The following is an 18858-nucleotide window of genomic DNA, read 5'->3' as shown; positions in this document are numbered from 1 at the left end:
TCAGCTAAGATGTTAACAAGTGATAAAATGCTCAAACACACACAAAGTTCATAACACAGACTCAAAGACAGAAAGGAAAACTCATATGCACAAGCATAGACAGACTAATTTCATTCACATACTGGTACATGTGACTCTTCCTTTACCAGGTATAAAAACTGAAAACACAGCCTAACGACCCAATTTACAGCTTGTTTCAAGGGATGGCTCTGATGTTTTAAGAGACACACACACACGAAGACACTCTCAAACAAATGGCACCTACGCACTCCTTCACACCAATAAAGTCTGATAGTAGAATCTGAAACCAAGTATGAAAGCTCCTCTTGAATTATTAAAACATAGGACACTTAGAAACACCATGGACTCAAATAATTTGACACATGCCTTTGGTCCCTCTGGCACTCAACTCCGCTGACAACGTGACAGTAAAATAATGAAGAAAAGCTTTGCCATTCCAGTGTCCTTCCAAACCTGACCTTTATCTTCACCAGGTCTATCTGAATATGGCCAGTCTATAACCAAGTTAACCACTGGCTAGTTCTTCTCCTATCTACTGTGTTCACCAGTGCACTGTCATCCTTCTCCCTGTAGGGGGAGCTAGGCCTGTCTGGGGTTGTAGGTGGGAGCTGCATAGTCTGGTGGAACAGGGCTGGGCTGGTGACTGAGCCTCACCCTGCCATGTAAGGCAAGGTTTCCATACTGAGTCACACACACTCACAGACACACAGTCACAACACTCAGATTATCGTCAGGAAGGGCCACGGACAACTGCTCTGATACAGGTACATTGAAAATGGGTGGTATGTGGGCTTGTGAGACTGGTTGATGTAAAGCTCTTAGCTACTCTAGACTAGTGTGCTGACACATAGTTTAAAGTAGAGCATTGGTGTGTTTCTATATAAAGCTTTGTTTGGTTTCTGTTTGTATTACATTAATAGTGTTAACCTGTGATTTAGATGTAAAGGTACTTATTATTGTAGTAGTGGTGAGAAAGCTTTTAAACTACAGTTATTCTCAGGTGTGTTTGTATGTAAAGCTATGTTTGATTGCTGTTTGTTAGACAAGGAGACAAAGGTTTTTGATATTGACTTCATATATCAGTAATAGAATAGTGTTAACCTGTGACTGTATGAGGGCAGATTTTAATGCTGAGTTTTCATATGGGAAGTTACTCTAATGTAAGCAGCCATGCTAACATTTTGGGATGGTTGAATATAGTGCATGATGATGAGGGTTTTTCTTTATTCTTAATATTTTCTACATTGTAGAATAATAGTGAAGACATCAAAACTACCACTGTTTCAAATGCTAACTTTTTCAAATATCAATTTGAATATATTAATATATAATCAAATATTTTCAAAAGTTAATGGTACCTATATTAGCATTTTCACGCTTCATATCCAAATCATCTGTAAGTAACATCATTGAGTTACACAATTAGATACTTTAAGAGGATTTGGACATATAGGTACCTTTAACATATACGCTGGGAGTCAGGAAGCAGGTGCAGAAGGTGAGTTTATTGATAAGAATAAGGCAGATTAACAAAACTGGAGAAGTGTACTGAACGTGACCAAAACCAATACTGACTGAGGCTACTGAGGGCTAAATAAAAGGAGAGTAATCAAGGGGATGATGAGGTCCAGGTGTGCGTAATGATGAGGAGCAGGTGTGAGTAATGATGGTTGCCAAAACCGGTGGTTAGTAGACTGGCGAGGACGAGCGCTGGAGTGGGAGTAGGCGAAAAGTGGGCAGGTCCGGACGTCGGAGATGGAAATCCCTGACGATGTTGGGGTCCAGGATGTCGGCCACCAGGACCCAACAGCGCTCCTCTGGGCCGTACCCCTCCCAGTCCACCAGGTACTGGAGCCGACCCCCACAACGTTGGGAGTCCAGGAGGGACTTGACGGCATAGGCGGGGGTCCCATTGTTCTTCACGTGAGGAACGGTACCAGCCAGGGGACCAGGAACCACCTGCCTGAGGAGGGAAACATGACAAGAGGGTGAGATCCGGTAGTTTGTGGGGAGTTCTAATCCATATGTTACCTCGTTGACCCTCCAGAGGACCTTGAAGGGCCCCACAAACTGGGGGCTCAGCTTCCAGCAGGGCAGGTGGAGCAGGAGGTTCCTGGTGGAGAGCCAGACGTGATCACCAGGATGGAACACGGGAGCCTCACTGCGGTGGCGGACCGCCTGATCCTTCTGGCGGCGGACGGAACCACTCGTCCACCGCAGGGGCTTCGGTCTGACTCAGGGTCCATGGGGCCAGGGCAGGCTGATATCCCAGGACACACTGGAAGGGAGTCAGCCCGGTGGAGGAGTGACGAAGTGAGTTCTGGGCATACTCCTCCCATGGAAGGAACCGGGCCCACACCCCCTGTCGGTCCTGGCAGTGACTCCTAAGGAACCTCCCCAGCTCCTGGTTGATCATCCCCACCTGCCCGTTGGACTGAGGACGGTACCGGAATGTAAGGCTGGCCGTACCCCCCAGCTTCTCCATGAAGGCTCTCCATACCCACAACGTGAATTGGGGGCCACGGTCGGAGACGATGTCTTCCGGAAGGCCATAGTGCCGGAAGACCTGCTGGAACAGTGCCTCAGCAACCTGGAGAGCGGTAGGGAGACCAGAGAGAGGGATCTGTCCACAAATCTGTCCACAACAACCATAATAGTGGTGAAACCATCAGACGGGTGATCAGTAACGCAATCTCTGGACAGATGGGACCAAGGCCGCTGAGGCATGGGAAGGGGAAGGAGTTTCCCTGCTGAAACGTGCCGGGGAGATTTGGTTTGGGCACATACAGAGCAGGAGTTGACATAGCGGGCGACGTCCTGCGCCAAGGTGGGCCACCAGTACTTTGTGGAGATGGATTGAATGGTACGGGTGATACCTGGGTGTCCAGAGGCGAGGGATGTGTGCTCCCAGGTCAACAGCCGATACCTTACACCCGTGGGGACGTAGGTGCGCTCCGGAGGGCAGGTAGCAGGCGCAGGTTCCCTCTCCAGAGCCTGCCGGATGTCCATGTCTACGTCCCAAAGCACGGGGGCAACTATTTGGGAGGGCGGAATGATGGGCGCACTCAGGACAGGAACCTCGGGACAGGGCATCGGCTTTGATGTTCTTTGAAACTGAACGATATGACAGGGTGAAGTTGAATCTAGTGAAGAAAAGGGCCCCCCTTGCTTGGTGTGGGTTCAGCCGCCTCGCTGTCCGTATGTACTCCAGGATCTGATGATCAGTGAGGATGAGAAATGTGTCCTTGGCGCCCTCCAGCCAGTGTCTCCACTCCTCTAATGCCAACTTCACCGCCAGGAGCTCCCGGTCGCCGACATCATAGTTCCTTTCTGCAATAGACAGGTCGGCCCCCACGCCCACTTCTGAGGTGTCCACCTCCACCACGAAGGGCAGCGTAGGATCTGGGTGTTTCAGCCTCATCGGCTGCAGGACTCCACACCAAGTTACAGGGACTGCCCTTGAGGAGAGAGGTGAGAGAAGAGGCGATGGAGTTGAAGTTTTTTATGAAGCTGCGGTAGAAGTTGGCAAACCCCCAAAAACGTTTTACGGTGGTTGGGACTGGCCATGACCTGACAGCCTCGACCTCCCTTTCTTCCATCATCACTCCCTGTGGGCTGATCCGGTATCCCAAGAAGGAGACAGCGACCTGATGGAACTGGCACGTCTCTTCTTTCACATCAGGCGGTTCTCCAGGAGGTGTCCCAGGACTACTTGGACGTGGGCGATGTGATCCTCCAAGGTGGCCGAGTAGTCCAGGAGGCCGAGGAGCGGTAGTAGGCGTGACAGTACCATTGACTTACATTGGATTTGTGACACAAATGCTAAAAAGTTAGCATTTGAACCAGTGGCCAGGTAAACAAAACCAAAGCATGGGTTGCTATCATACCAGAGGAATATCCTACGAAGCAAGCTAGATCTACTCAGGGTTTTCTCAAACTAACCAGCTTCAGTTAGCTTCACATTCCAGCTCAGGCTTCATCCGTACTTCGACTGTGGATATCTCTCGGATGCCTGCCGCTAACTCTAGCAGGCTTGTAACTGCGAGTGCATGTTGCACATGGCAAGTTGAACGCCAAACTTTTCATTGTTTTCAATGCTGAAACATCAATCCATGGGTAAGTCAGTCAGTGCCACATTTTCATTTGTGCCAAAATCTAAATGAAATAAAAAAGTGACCTTGCAAATTCAGCAGGCTATGGTGTGAAATAGGCTTTTAGAAGTGCTTTTATCGTTAATGCCAACTTTGGTGTGCTTATCAATGCACAACTACAAGCACCTTTTTTCCCACTCCTATCGATAAAATGATTATTCTGTCATACAAAAGTTTTAAATGTATTCTACCATTGGTCATTTCCATGTAAAAGGACACATGACCACCAACATGTTATGTTCATAAAAGCAATTGGGTGTCAAATTAAAGCTAAGAGTCTATATTTTTCAGAAATTAAAGGTATCAAAAGCATTCCACAGGGATGCTGGCCGATGTTCTCTTCAATGCTTCCCACAGTTGTGTCAAGTTGGCTGAATGTCCTTTGGGTGGTGGACCATTCATGATACACACGGGAAACTGTTGAGCGTGAAAAACCCAGCAGCGTTGCAGTTCTTGACACAAACCGTTACGCCTGGCACCTACTACCATACCCCGTTCAAAGGCTCTTAAATCTTTAGTCTTGCCCATTCACCCTCTGAATGGCACACATACACAATCCATGTCTCAATTTTCTCACGGCTTAAACATCCTTCTTTAACCTGTCTCCTCCCCGTTCATCTAAAGTGCCTTGCAAAAGTATTCATCCCCCTTGGCGTTTTTCCTATTTTGTTGCATTACAACCTGTAAATTAAATAGAATTGTATTTGAATTTCATGTAATGGACATACACAAAATTGTCCAAATTGGTGAAGTGAAATGAAAAAAATAACTTGTTTAAAAAAAATTCTAAAAAATAAATAACGGAAAAGTGGTGTGTGCATATGTATTCACCCTCTTTGCTATGAAGCCCCTAAATAAGATCTGGTGCAACCAATTACCTTCAGAAGTCACATAATTTGTTCAATAAAGTCCACCTGTGTGCAATCTAAGTGTCACATGATCTCAGTATATATACACCTGTTCTGAAAGGCCCCAGAGTCTGCAACACCACTAAGCAAGGGGCACCACCAAGCAAGCAGCACCATGAAGCCCAAGGAGCTCTCCAAACAGGTCAGGGACAAAGTTGTGGAGAAGTACAGATCAGGGTTGGGTTATAAAAAAATATCAGAAACTTTGAACATCCCACGGAGCACCATTAAATCCATTATAAAAAAATGGAAAGAATATGGCACCAAAACAAATCTGCCAAGAGAGGTCCGCCCACCAAAACTCATGGACCAGGCAAGGAGGGCATTAATCAGAGGCAACAAAGAGCAAAGATAACCCTGAAGGAGCTGCAAAGCTCCACAGCGGAGATTGGCGTATCTGTCCATAGGACCATTTTAAGCCGTACACTCCACAGAGCTGGGCTTTACGGAAGAGTGGCCAGAAAAAAACCATTGCTTAAAGAAAAAAATAAGCAAACTCATTTGGTGTTCGCCAAAAGGCATGTGGGAGACTCCCCAAACATCTTGGAAGAAGGTACTCTGGTCAGATGAGACTAAAATTGAAACAAACCCAACACCTTTCATCACCCCGAGAACACCATCCCCACAGTGAAGCATGGTGGTGGAAGCATCATGCTGTGGGGATGTTTTTCATCGGCAGGGACTGGGAAACTAGTCAGAATTGAAGGAATGATGGATAGCGCTAAATACAGGGAAATTGTTGAGGGAAACCTGTTTCAGTCTTCCAGAGATTTGAGACTGGGACGGAGGTTCACCTTCCAGCAGGACAATGACCCTAAGCATACTGCTAAAGCAACACTCGAGTGGTTTAAGGGGAAACATTTAAATGTCTTGGAATGGCCTAGTCGTCCTGGTCCCCTGGCTGGTACCGTTCCTCACGTGAAGTAGTTATGCACGCTCAAGTTTTCAGTTTTTTTGTCTTATTTCTTGTTTGTTTCACAAAAAAAAATGGTAGGCATGTTGTGTAAATCAAATGATACAAACCCCCAAAAAATCCATTTTAATTCCAGGTTGTAAGGCAACAAAATAGGAAAAATGCCAAGGGGGGTGAATACTTTCGCAAGTCACTGTATGTGCTTATTATTCCATATTGAATGCAGCCTTAGAGCAGGAACTCCATATGTGGGCTCACACCTTCATATTGGAATGCAGCCAGAGCAGAAACTCCATACATGGGCACTGACATTAATATTGGAATGGGGCCCTGGAGCAGGAACTCCATATATGTATCCAATCTTCATTGCCACAAGCCCGCCTCACTTACCTGAATCCAATTGCTTCATCAACTACCTTCATAGTATTTGAACAGCATCCTTCATCAGCCCTTTGTAATGCTGCCTAACAAATGGGCCGTACTACAGGTCATGCGGAGCCTTTGACCCACAGCGGCATCATCGGGGGGGTGTCACCCTATAGGCTTCCTGCACAATGGCAGGCCAGCTCAACCCCGGTCCGTGACCTGGGGCTGGCAGGGGTCCAGCACAACTTCAGTATATGGCCGGGGTCCCGCCAGCAGGCTCAGCACAACCTCTGTCAACGACTGAGGGCTGATCGTGCACGAGGCCAGCTACCAACCCTGGTCCACGACCAGGGGCTGGCCTACCCATCGACTCACCCTCCAGGCTTTCTGCACAATGGCGGCTCAGCGCAACCTCGGTTTACGACTGGGGGCTGGCCCCGCCAGCAGGGGGGCCAACACAACCTCTGCTTGTGGCAGGGGGTTGATCCCGCCAGCCGGCTCAGCGCAAACTCGGTTTACAACTGGAGGCCGGCCTACCCTCCAGGCTTCCTGCACCATGGCAGGCCTCCCGGCCTCCAGCCGGGAGGCCAGCTAAAAACTCCAAACGGGCTGTCATGTGCTTTTTCCTGAGGAGTGGCTTCCGTCTGGCCACTCTACCATAAAGGCCTAATTGGTGGAGTGCTGCAGAGATGGTTGGGGGAGGGGAATGGACAGGGTCTATGCAAATTAAATACTGTAGTATTTACTGCAGTTAAAGTGTAGTGTTTTTGTGGACATTATTGTAGTATTTACTATAGTATTCTACAGTATACTACAACATTATATAGGAAGCACTACACATGATCAAGGGATACTACAGTGTGTAGTATAGTATTCTACAGTATACTACACAATTCTGTTGTAAGTACTGTCGTATTCTATAGTAAACTGTAGTATTTTGTTAATGTGGGTGGTACAGGCCCCAGGCATCTGTGCCTCTAAACTTATAGGTGCCTCTCTTTTAACTTACAGCTCAGGACAGGTGGGTACATACAGTGGGGAGAACAAGTATTTGATACACTGCCGATTTTGCAGGTTTTCCTACTTACAAAGCATGTAGAGGTCTGTAATTTGTATCATAGGTACACTTTAACTGTGAGAGACGGAATCTAAAACAAAAATCCAGAAAATCACATTGTATGATTTTTAAGTAATTAATTTGCATTTTATTGCATGACATAAGTATTTGATACATCAGAAAAGCAGAACTTAATATTTGGTACAGAAACCTTTGTTTGCAATTACAGAGATCATACGTTTCCTGTAGGTCTTGACCAGGTTTGCACACACTGCAGCAGGGATTTTGGCCCACTCCTCCATACAGACCTTCTCCAGATCCTTCAGGTTTTGGGGCTGTCGCTGGGCAATACGGACTTTCAGCTCCCTCCAAAGATTTTCTATTGGGTTCAGGTCTGGAGACTGGCTAGGCCACTCTAGGACCTTGAGATGCTTCTTACGGAGCCACTCCTTAGTTGCCCTGGCTGTGTGTTTCGGGTTGTTGTCATGCTGGAAGACCCAGCCACGACCCATCTTCAATACTCTTAGAGGAAAGGAGGTTGTTGGCCAAGATCTCGCGATACATGGCCCCATCCATCCTCCCCTCAATACGGTGCAGTCGTCCTGTCCCCTTTGCAGAAAAGCATCCCCAAAGAATGATGTTTCCACCTCCATGCTTCACGGTTGGGATGGTGTTCTTGGGGTTGTACTCATCCTTCTTCTTCCTCCAAACACGGCGAGTGGAGTTTAGACCAAAAAGCTTTATTTTTGTCTCATCAGACCACATGACCTTCTCCCATTCCTCCTCTGGATCATCCAGATGGTCATTGGCAAACTTCAGATGGGCCTGGACATGCGCTGGCTTGAGCAGGGGGACCTTGCGTGCGCTGCAGGATTTTAATCCATGACGGCGTAGTGTGTTACTAATGGTTTTCTTTGAGACTGTGGTCCCAGCTCTCTTCAGGTCATTGACCAGGTCCTGCCGTGTAGTTCTGGGCTGATCCCTCACCTTCCTCATGATCATTGATGCCCCACGAGGTGAAATCTTGCATGGAGCCCCAGACCGAGGGTGATTGACCGTCATCTTGAACTTCTTCAATTTTCTAATAATTGCGCCAACAGTTGTTGCCTTGTCACCAAGCTGCTTGCCTATTGTACTGTAGCCCATCCCAGCCTTGTGCAGGTCTACAATTTTATCCCTGATGTCCTTACACAGCTCTCTGGTCTTGGCCATTGTGGAGAGGTTGGAGTCTGTTTGATTGAGTGTGTGGACAGGTGTATTTTATACAGGTAACGAGTTCAAACAGGTGCAGTTAATACAGGTAATGAGTGGAGAACAGGAGGGCTTCTTAAAGAAAAACTAACAGGTCTGTGAGAGCCGGAATTCTTACTGGTTGGTAGGTGATCAAATACTTATGTCATGCAATAAAATGCAAATTAATTTCTTAAAAATCATACAATGTGATTTTCTGGATTTTTGTTTTAGATTCCGTCTCTCACAGTTGAAGTGTACCTATGATAAAAATTACAGACCTCTACATGCTTTGTAAGTAGGAAAACCTGCAAAATCGGCAGTGTATCAAATACTTGTTCTCCCCACTGTACAGTGGGGAAAAAAAGTATTTAGTCAGCCACCAATTGTGCAAGTTCTCCCACTTAAAAAGATGAGAGAGGCCTGTAATTTTCATCATAGGTACACGTCAACTATGACAGACAAATTGAGAAAAGAAAATCCAGAAAATCACATTGTAGGAGCTTTAATGAATTTATTTGCAAATTATGGTGGAAAATAAGTATTTGGTCACCTACAAACAAGCAAGATTTCTGGCTCTCACAGACCTGTAACTTCTGCTTTAAGTGGCTCCTCTGTCCTCCACTGCGTTACCTGTATTAATGGCACCTGTTTGAACTTGTTATCAGTATAAAATACATCTGTCCACAACCTCAAACAGTCACACTCCAAACTCCACTATGGCCAAGACCAAAGAGCTGTCAAAGGACACCAGAAACAAAATTGTAGACCTGCACCAGGCTGGGAAGACTGAATCTGCAATAGGTAAGCAGCTTGGTTTGAAGAAATCAACTGTGGGAGCAATTATTAGGAAATGGAAGACATACAAGACCACTGATAATCTCCCTCGATCTGGGGCTCCACGCAAGATCTCACCCGTGGGGTCAAAATGATCACAAGAACGGTGAGCAAAAATCCCAGAACCACACGGGGGGACCTAGTGAATGACCTGCAGAGAGCTGGGACCAAAGTAACAAAGCCTACCATCAGTAACACACTACGCCGCCAGGGACTCAAATCCTGCAGTGCTAGACGTGTCCCCCTGCTTAAGCCAGTACATGTCCAGGCCCGTCTGAAGTTTGCTAGAGTGCATCCAGAAGAGGATTGGGAGAATGTCATATGGTCAGATGAAACCAAAATATAACTTTTTGGTAAAAACTCAACTCGTCGTGTTTGGAGGACAAAGAATGCTGAGTTGCATCCAAAGAACACCATACCTACTGTGAAGCATGGGAGTGAAAACATCATACTTTGGGGCTGTTTTTCTGCAAAGGGACCAGGACGACTGATCCGTGTAAAGGAAAGAATGAATGGGGCCATGTATCGTGAGATTTTGAGTGAAAACCTCCTTCCATCAGCAAGGGCATTGAAGATGAAACGTGGCTGGGTCTTTCAGCATGACAATGATCCCAAACACACCGCCCGGGCAACGAAGGAGTGGCTTCGTAAGAAGCATTTCAAGATCCTGGAGTCTCCAGATCTCAACCCCATAGAAAATCTTTGGAGGGAGTTGAAAGTCCGTGTTGCCCAGCGACAGCCCCAAAACATCACTGCTCTAGAGGAGATCTGCATGGAGGAATGGGCCAAAATACATGCAACAGTGTGTGAAAACCTTGTGAAGACTTACAGAAAACGTTTGACCTGTGTCATTGCCAACAAAGGGTATATAACAAAGTATTGAGAAACTTTTGTTATTGACCAAATACTTATTTTCCACCATAATTTGCAAATAAATTCATTAAAAATCCTACAATGTGATTTTCTGGAATTTTTTTCCTCATTTTGTCTGTCATAGTTGACGTGTACCTATGATGAAAATTATAGGCCTCTCTCATCTTTTTAAGTGGGAGAACTTGCACAATTGGTGGCTGACTAAATACTTTTTTTCCCCACTGTATATCAGGCTGTAAATAGAAAGTTACATAAAAGTACTTCTCACATTTACAAGTATAAGTGTATACATGTTCATATATTTCCCAACAGATATTTATTAAAACAAAGCTTGCCTATTATATTTTGAAGCCTGAGGTTTATGTGTTTTAAAGCTACATTTCAGTGTGTCTTGAAGCCAGATTGTGCAATTTCTAAGGGATTCTGAACAAACTTGGTTGGATGGGACTTGGTATTGTATGTGTATGTATTTGGGATGTTCTTCCGTATCACATGCTTTTCGTGTTTGCCTGTGTGCAATGTGCATGTATGTGTGAGTTAATCACCATAATCAAACTAAAAGTGCTTCATTATTAACAATAAAAGCTGTAATAACCAAGCACAAACTACTGTTTACTCTGTCAGACAGCCAAGTCATACACACAAAACCCCCCTCATGGAATTTGGAACGCTAAAACAAACTTCTGCCATGCAATGATTGTGAGAGAGCCAGATAAGGAGTGTGTGGTGAAGGAAGAGAACATTGTGTCTGTGTTAGGGGCCTGTGAGCACTGGGTGTGGTGTGGCTATTCTCTCTCTCTCTCTCTCTCTCTCTCTCTCTCTCTCTCTCTCTCGCTCTCTTTCTCTCTAGTTCTCTCTCTCTCCATCTGTCTGTGTGTCTCTGACTGATAGAAGCCCTGGGGGTGTCGCTCCCTGTGATCTCAGACTCTCATAGTACAGCTAGCTGGCTGTCACAACCACAACATTGATGGTTTGGTTGCTTTTACAAGCCCTGCCATTACACACAATATATTCTTAGAGGGAGAAAACCATTAAGGCACACGCTGTACAACTTAATCTAGCTTGCCAACTTCAATCTAGGACTCTTATTCAACCACCACACAAATACTGTACATACAGTACACTCAAAATGGTGCACAACCTGATACAAACATATGACTATGCAAATACACATTACATCCATGCATGTACTGTACACACAGTACATAGTCTCTCACATGTACTCTATCCTCACACATACGTGTAAATGGGCACATTCCTATGTACATCTTCTCAGTCGTCGTCACACTGTATCTTGATAGCTAATATCCTTATCCTTGGGCGGCGCTACATGCAGTGCTCCACCCTTATCAGGCATCTCCTATTACAGCTGAATCTCCTATTACAGCTGAATCTTCTATTACGGCTCACATGGTGAGTCAGATGGACTCATCTCCTGTCTTCAGTCTTATTCATCACTTCTTCCACCCTCTATGGATGGATGATGCCCCAGCCTATTACACTTAAGGCAGAATGCTCCTGTGCAGACACGCCACTGCTTGGCTGGCTCCCCTACCACACTCAGAGCATCTGCAGTTATGGCGCCTTTAATTTGCAGGATGTGGTTTGAGAGGGACTGAGGGAGTGCAATGGCTCACTTGATTGGAGCATAGTCCTTGTAACATCAAAATGGGGGGTTTGATTCCTGTATGCCTATGAGTGTTAACTGTAAATGCCTGCTATATGACTAGGCTATATTATTACATAGGCAGGGTATTTTAGGGTGAGTAACTCAGCGTGATCCCACTCTCTCCCTTTTTTAACATAAACATGTCTGTTCTTTCCCATAATTACATTATTGTAACGGTATGATTTGCACTAAGACCTAGACTATTACAGTACTTAGTATCACTGCAATACATCCTCGTGCTGTGTGTGTTGCAGTCAGTGTTTTGTTGTTGGTGTGTTGTTTGCTGGTGTGGCCTCCTCACTCCTAACTGTTAACAGATTGTGGTATGCTGGGAAGGTGTTGTCAGAGCCTGACACTCTATCATTATCATTACTGTGCTATAATCACTGATGTGGCACTCACGCTAAACAATTAGGGATGTGTATGGGTGTATGTACAGTAAGTATTTTTTGGGGGGATGACATTTCATAATGATGTTGATAATGATAGCTATCTCTATGTTGTCTCGTGATTTTACAATTAGAAATGTGATGACTGTCACATGAAAATGAATCATACTTAAAGTGATAATACAGCTGAAAAGTATAAAAGGATGGAAAGGATGAAGTCATTTATTTGAGGCTATAGGAATTCAAAGCTAAGTGCCTTTGGACGTGGTAGGAGAGTCACGCCTGTCCTAAGACACTTATGAAAATGCTTTGTTGTGAGTAAAAGAAGCCTATTGAAAAATACCTTTCAATGGAAATGAGGGTAACCAAGACACATTTAGCTTGGCTGGATACAGATATCAAACGTATAATAGGGTCAATCCATTTGAATTCAATCAATTTTTCACAGCATCCCTTTTGATTTGAATGAAACTTCTATACATATTTGCCCATTGTAGTAGTGCCCAGAAAGTGACTTTTTGGACTTGAATGCCAAAACATTCAAGAGATAAACTGTATGTGGTAAGCTTTCTGGTGCCCAGAGTTGCTGAGGCATCACCCAAGTGGGTGGCATACTCTGTGAAGGAGGAGAAGTCCAGTAGCTACATGACTCAGGCTGGTTCCCAGAGTAGCCCTTCACATGATCGTCACCAGACTCTTCATCAACCATCTCCCTGACCACCTTCCTCGAATCAAGTCATGAACTGTCCCTCTCTATCTTTGGAGGATGCATGCACTCAAAAGACTTGGCCTCTATTGGTTGACCTAACTATAGTTAGGCTACTCATGATGATGTATTGCTTGTTTGTTTTTTGCTTTTGAAGTGCTTTGAGATTGTTATGAAAAGCACTATAGATATGTAAGAAAGTATTATTATTATTTTTATAAAGGTGCTCAAAGTTTACCCATTTTGCATCGCCCAGCATACCATGAGACATCCATGTCTTTATCACTGGAAAATATAAATGGTTGAGCTTGATATCATTTAAAAGCTTACAAATAGGGATTTCAAACTATTATATAATTTATAATTATAAAACAAATATTTCATTTTTTTACCTTTAACATAAATTATCTAAAAACGCGTAAACTCCATTTTTTTTCACAATCACATATGTTGTAGCTTACACCCTATTTACATAATCTAAGGTTTTTGTGTTGTGCCCGCTATCAGATGAGACACATGCTCTTGAATACAGGATGGGTTTTGGATGATAAATGTACTAAAATTTGAATAAAATAGAAATGTAAACTTTCAAATGGTACCACAAAGATGGTTGGAGGTCCACACATCAGAGAATGTTGACTTGAATGGGAATATCTGTTGTTTTCAATTATACTGTCAATCATCCATTAGTAAACCTATTGAAATCATAGAAATATAGATAATAGACTCAGCAAAAAAAGAAACGTCCTCTCACTGTCAACTGTGTTTATTTTGTGGTCCTCTGTAGCTCAGCTGGTAGAGCACGGCGCTTGTAACGCTAGGGTAGTGGGTTCGATCCCCGGGACCACCCATACACAAAAATGTATGCACGCATGACTGTAAGTCGCTTTGGATAAAAGCGTCTGCTAAATGGCATATTATTATTATTTTCAGCAAACTTAACGTGTAAATATTTGTATGAACATAACAACATTCAACAACTGAGACATAAACTGAACAAGTTCCACAGACATGTGACTAACAGAAATTGAATAATGTGTCCCTGAACAAAGCGGTAACAGTCAGTATCTGGTGTGGCCACCAGCTGCATTAAGTACTGCAGTGCATCTCCTCCTCATGGACTGCACCAGATTTGCCAGTTCTTGCTGTGAGATGTTACCCCACTCTTCCACCAAGGCACCTGCAAGTTCCCGGACATTTCTGGGGGCCATGGCAGAACACTGACATTCCTGTCTTGCAGGAAATCATGCACAGAACGAGCAGTATGGCTGGTGGCATTGTCATGCTGGAGGGTCATGTCAGGATGAGCCTGCAGGAAGGGCACCACATGAGGAAGGAGGATGTCTTCCCTGTAACGCACAGCGTTGAGATTGCCTGCAATGACAAGAAGCTCAGTCCGATGATGCTGTGACACACCGCCCCAGACCATGACGGACCCTCCACCTCCAAATCGATCCCGCTCCAGAGTACAGGCCTCGGTGTAACGCTCATTCCTTCGACGATAAACGCGAATCCGACCATCACCCCTGGTGAGACAAAACCGCGACTCATCAGTGAAGAGCACTTTTTGCCGGTCCAGCGACGGTGGGTTTGTGCCCATAGGCGACGTTGTTGCCGGTGATGTCTGGTGAGGACCTGCCTTACAACAGGCCTACAAGCCCTCAGTCCAGCCTCTCTCAGCCTATTGCGGAGAGTCTGAGCACTGATGGAGGGATTGTGCGTTCCTGGTGTAACTCTGGCAGTTGTTGTTGCCATCCTGTACCTGTCCCGCAGGTGTGATGTTCGGATGTACCGATCCTGTGCAGGTGTTGTTACATGTGGTCTGCCACTGCGAGGACGATCAGCTGTCCGTCCTGTCTCCCTTTAGCGCTGTCTTAGGTGTCTCACAGTACGGACATTGCAATTTATTGCCCTGGCCACATCTGCAGTCCTCATGCCTCCTTGCAGCATGCCTAAGGCACATTCACGCAGATGAGCAGGGACCCTGGGCATCTTTCTTTTGGTGTTTTATAGAGTCAGTAGAAAGGCCTCTTTAGTGTCCTAAGTTTTCATAACTGTGACCTTAATTGCCTACTGTCTGTAAGCTGTTAGTGTCTTAACGACCATTCCACAGGTGCATGTTCATAAATGTTTTATGGTTCATTGAACAAGCATGGGAAACAGTGTTTAAACCCTTTACAATGAAGATCTGTGAAGTTATTTGGGTTTTTACTAAATATCTTTGAAAGACAGGGTCCTGAAAAAGCGACGTTTCTTTTTTTGCCTAGTTTAGAATAGACATGACCATTTAAGTTGACATTCGACAGTGGGTGGACCGGCGGTGATCTTTGTGGTAGTAATTATAAATTACAATTTCAATTCAATTAACATTTCAATAGTGTACCAGCGAAATTGCAGTGGTCTGAAGGGATAAGTCCATTCTACTAATTATATTAATATGATTGAAATGACACCCACCCTGTATTCAAGAGCATGTTGTGTCTCAAACGATGGGCACAACACAAAAACCTCAGATAAAATAGGGTCTAAGCTACAACATATGCGAATATAAAAAAAATCGGAGTTTAAGATAATTAACGTTAAAGGTTTACAAATTACATCATAAAAAAAATATTCAAGCGATAATACAATTGTTTTGATTTTAAATTATATCAAATTCAACCATGTATCTTTTCCAGTGATGAATACATTGATGTCTCATGGTATGGCAGGGTATGCAAAATGGGTCAACTTTGAGCATCACAATCTCCTGAATGTTTTGGCATTCAGGTCCAAAAAGTAACTTTCTGACCACGTCTTCCTTGGGCAAACATATGAAAAGTTTTCTACACACAATATCCCATAATGACAAAGCAAAAACAGGTTTTTATAAATTTTTGCTAATTTATAAAAAACTAAAAACAGAAATATGACATTTACATAAGTATTCAGACCCTTTATTCAGTACTTTGTTGAAGCACCTTTTGCAGTGATTACAGCCTCGAGTCTTCTTGGGTATGATGCTACAAGCTTGGCACACCTGTATCTCATCAATACGTGCATCGATGATGTCGTCCCCACAGTGACCGTACGTACATACCCCAATCAGAAGCCATGGACTACAGCAAACATCCACACTGAGCTAAAGGGTAGAGCTGCCGCTTTCAAGGAGCGGGACTCTAACCCGGACGCTTATAAGAAATCCCGCTATGCCCTCCGACGAACCATCAAACAGGCAAAGAGTCAATACAGGACTAAGATTGAATCGTACTACACCGGCTCTGACGCTCGTCGGATGTGGCAGGGCTTGAAAACTATTACAGACTACAAAGGGAAGCACAGCCGCGAAGCTTCCCAGTGACACAAGCCTACCAGACGAAGCTAAACCACTTCTATGCTCGCTCCGAGGCAAGCAACACTGAAGCATGCATGAGAGCACCAGCTGTTCCGGATGACTATGTGATCACGCTCTCCGTAGCCGATGTGAGTAAGACTTTTAAGCAGGTCAACATTCACAAGGCCGCAGGGCCAGACGGATTACTAGGACGTGTACTCCGAGCATGTGCTGACCAACTGGCAAGTGTCTTCACTGACATTTTCAACATGTCCCTGACTGAGTCTGTAATACCAACATGTTTCAAGCAGACCACCCTAGTCCCTGTGCCCAAGGACACTAAGATAACCTGCCTAAATGACTACCGACCCGTAGCACTGACGTCTGTAAATGCACTGTTGGTTAAGGGCTGTAAGTAAGCATTTCACTGTAATGTCTGCACCTGTTGTATTCGGCGCATGTGGCCAATAACATTTGATTTGATTTGATTTTGATTTGGGTAGTTTCTCCCATTCTTCTCTGCAGATCCTCTCAAGCTCTGTCAGGTTGGATGGGGAGCGTCGCTGCACAGCTATTTTCAGGTCTCTCCAGAGATGTTCGATCGGGTTCAAGTCTGGGCTCTGCTCTGGCTGGATCACTCAAGGACATTCAGAGACTTGTCCCGAAGCCATTCCTGCGTTGTCTTGGCTGTGTGCTTAGGGTCGTTGTCCTGCTGGAAGGTGAACCTCGCCCCAGTCTGAGGTCCTGAGCGCTCTGGAGCAGGTTTTCATCGAGGATCTCTCTGTACTTTACTCCGTTCATCTTTCCCTTGATCCTGACTAGTCTCCCAGTCCCTGCTGCTGAAAAACATCCCCACATCATGATGCTGCCAACACCATGCTTCACCGTAGGAATTGTGCCAGGTTTCCTCCAGACGTGACGCTTGGCATTCAGGCCAAAGAGTTCAATCTTGGTTTCATCAGACCAGAGAATCTTGTTTCTCATGTTCTGAGAGTCCTTTAGGTGGCTTTTGGCAAACTCCAAGTGGGCTGTCATGTGCCTTTTACTGAGGAGTGGCTTATGTCAGGCCATTCTACCATAAAGGCCTGATTGGTAAAGTGCTGCAGTGATGGTTGTCCTTCTGGAAGGTTCTCCCATCTCCACAGAGGAACTCTGGAGCTCTGTCAGAGTGACTATCGGGTTCTTGGTCACCTCCCTGACCAAGGCCCTTCTCCCCAGATTGCTCAGTTTGGCCGGGCGGCCAGCTCTAGGTGAGTCTTGGTGGTTCCAAACTTCTTCCATTTAAGAATGATGGAGGCCACTGTGTTCTTGGGGACCTTAATGCTGCAGGTATTTCTGTTTTTTATTTTCTATAAATTTGCAAACATTTCTAAAAACCTGTTTTCGCTTTGTCATTCTGGGTTATTGTGTGTAGATTGATGAGGATTTTTATGTATTTAATCAATGTTAGAATAAGGCTGTAACGTAACAAAATGTGGAAAAAGTGAAGGGGTCTGAATACTTTCCGAAAGCACTGTATATCAGTCATGGGAAAGCAGGATGGAGACAGGTGTATAGATTTAGAAGTATTATGAGACATCTCCTTCGCATAGAGTTGATCAGGCTGTTGATTGTGGCCTGTGGAATGTTGTCCCACTCCTCTTCAATGGCTGTGCGAAGTTGCTGGATATTGGCGGGAACTGGAACACACTGTTGTACAAGCAGGCCATGGAAGAACTGGGACATTTTCAGCTTCCAGGAATTGTGTACAGATCTTTGCGACATGGGGCAATGCATTATTATGCTGAACCATGAGGTGATGGCGGCAGATGAATGGCACGACAATGGGCCTCAGGATCTCGTCATGGTATCTCTGGGCATTCAAATTGCCATCGATAAAATCAATTGTGTTTGTTGTCCGTAGCCTGCCCATACCATAACCTCACCGCCACCATGGGGCACTCTGTTCACAATGTTGACATCAGCAAACTGCTCGACCACATGATGCCATACACGCTGTCTGCCATCTGCCCGGTACAGTTGAAACCAGGATTCATCTGTGAATAGCATACTTCTCCAGTATGCCAGTGGCCATCGAAGATGAGCATTTGCCCACTGAAGTCAGTTACAACGCCAAACTGCAGTCAGGTCAAGACCCTGGTGAGGACGATGAGCTTCCCTGAGACGGTTTCTGACAGTTTGTGCAGAAATTATTGGGTTGTGCAGACCCACAGTTTCATCAGCTGTCCGGGTGACTGGTCTCAGACGATCCCGCAGGTGAAGAAGCTGGATGTGGAGGTCCTGGGCTGGCATGATTACACAGGGTCTGCAGTTGTGAGGTCAGTTACACGTACTGCCAAATTCTCTAAAACGACGTTGAAGGCGGCTTATGGTAGAGAAAAGAGCATTCAATTGTCTGAAACAGCTCTGGTGGACATTCCTGCAG

The 18858-nt window shown here is 45.1% G+C and overlaps 1 protein-coding gene across 2 annotated transcripts in view; it reads left to right on the top strand.

Moving 5' to 3' along the window:
- Positions 1 to 718: 718 nt before the first annotated feature.
- The window catches only part of LOC121585538 (tuftelin), a 32626-nt gene continuing 14486 nt past the window's right edge, over positions 719 to 18858 (top strand). For both annotated transcript variants that reach the window (XM_041901862.1, XM_041901861.1), the window contains exon 1: positions 719 to 785. The gene's annotated coding sequence lies outside the window, so the exon portion shown is untranslated. The remainder of the gene's footprint in view (positions 786 to 18858) is intronic.

This window comes from Coregonus clupeaformis, chromosome 17, assembly GCF_020615455.1.
Source record: "Coregonus clupeaformis isolate EN_2021a chromosome 17, ASM2061545v1, whole genome shotgun sequence".
Taxonomy (NCBI): Eukaryota; Metazoa; Chordata; class Actinopteri; order Salmoniformes; family Salmonidae; genus Coregonus; species Coregonus clupeaformis.
This window is presented reverse-complemented; position numbering and strand designations above follow the sequence as displayed.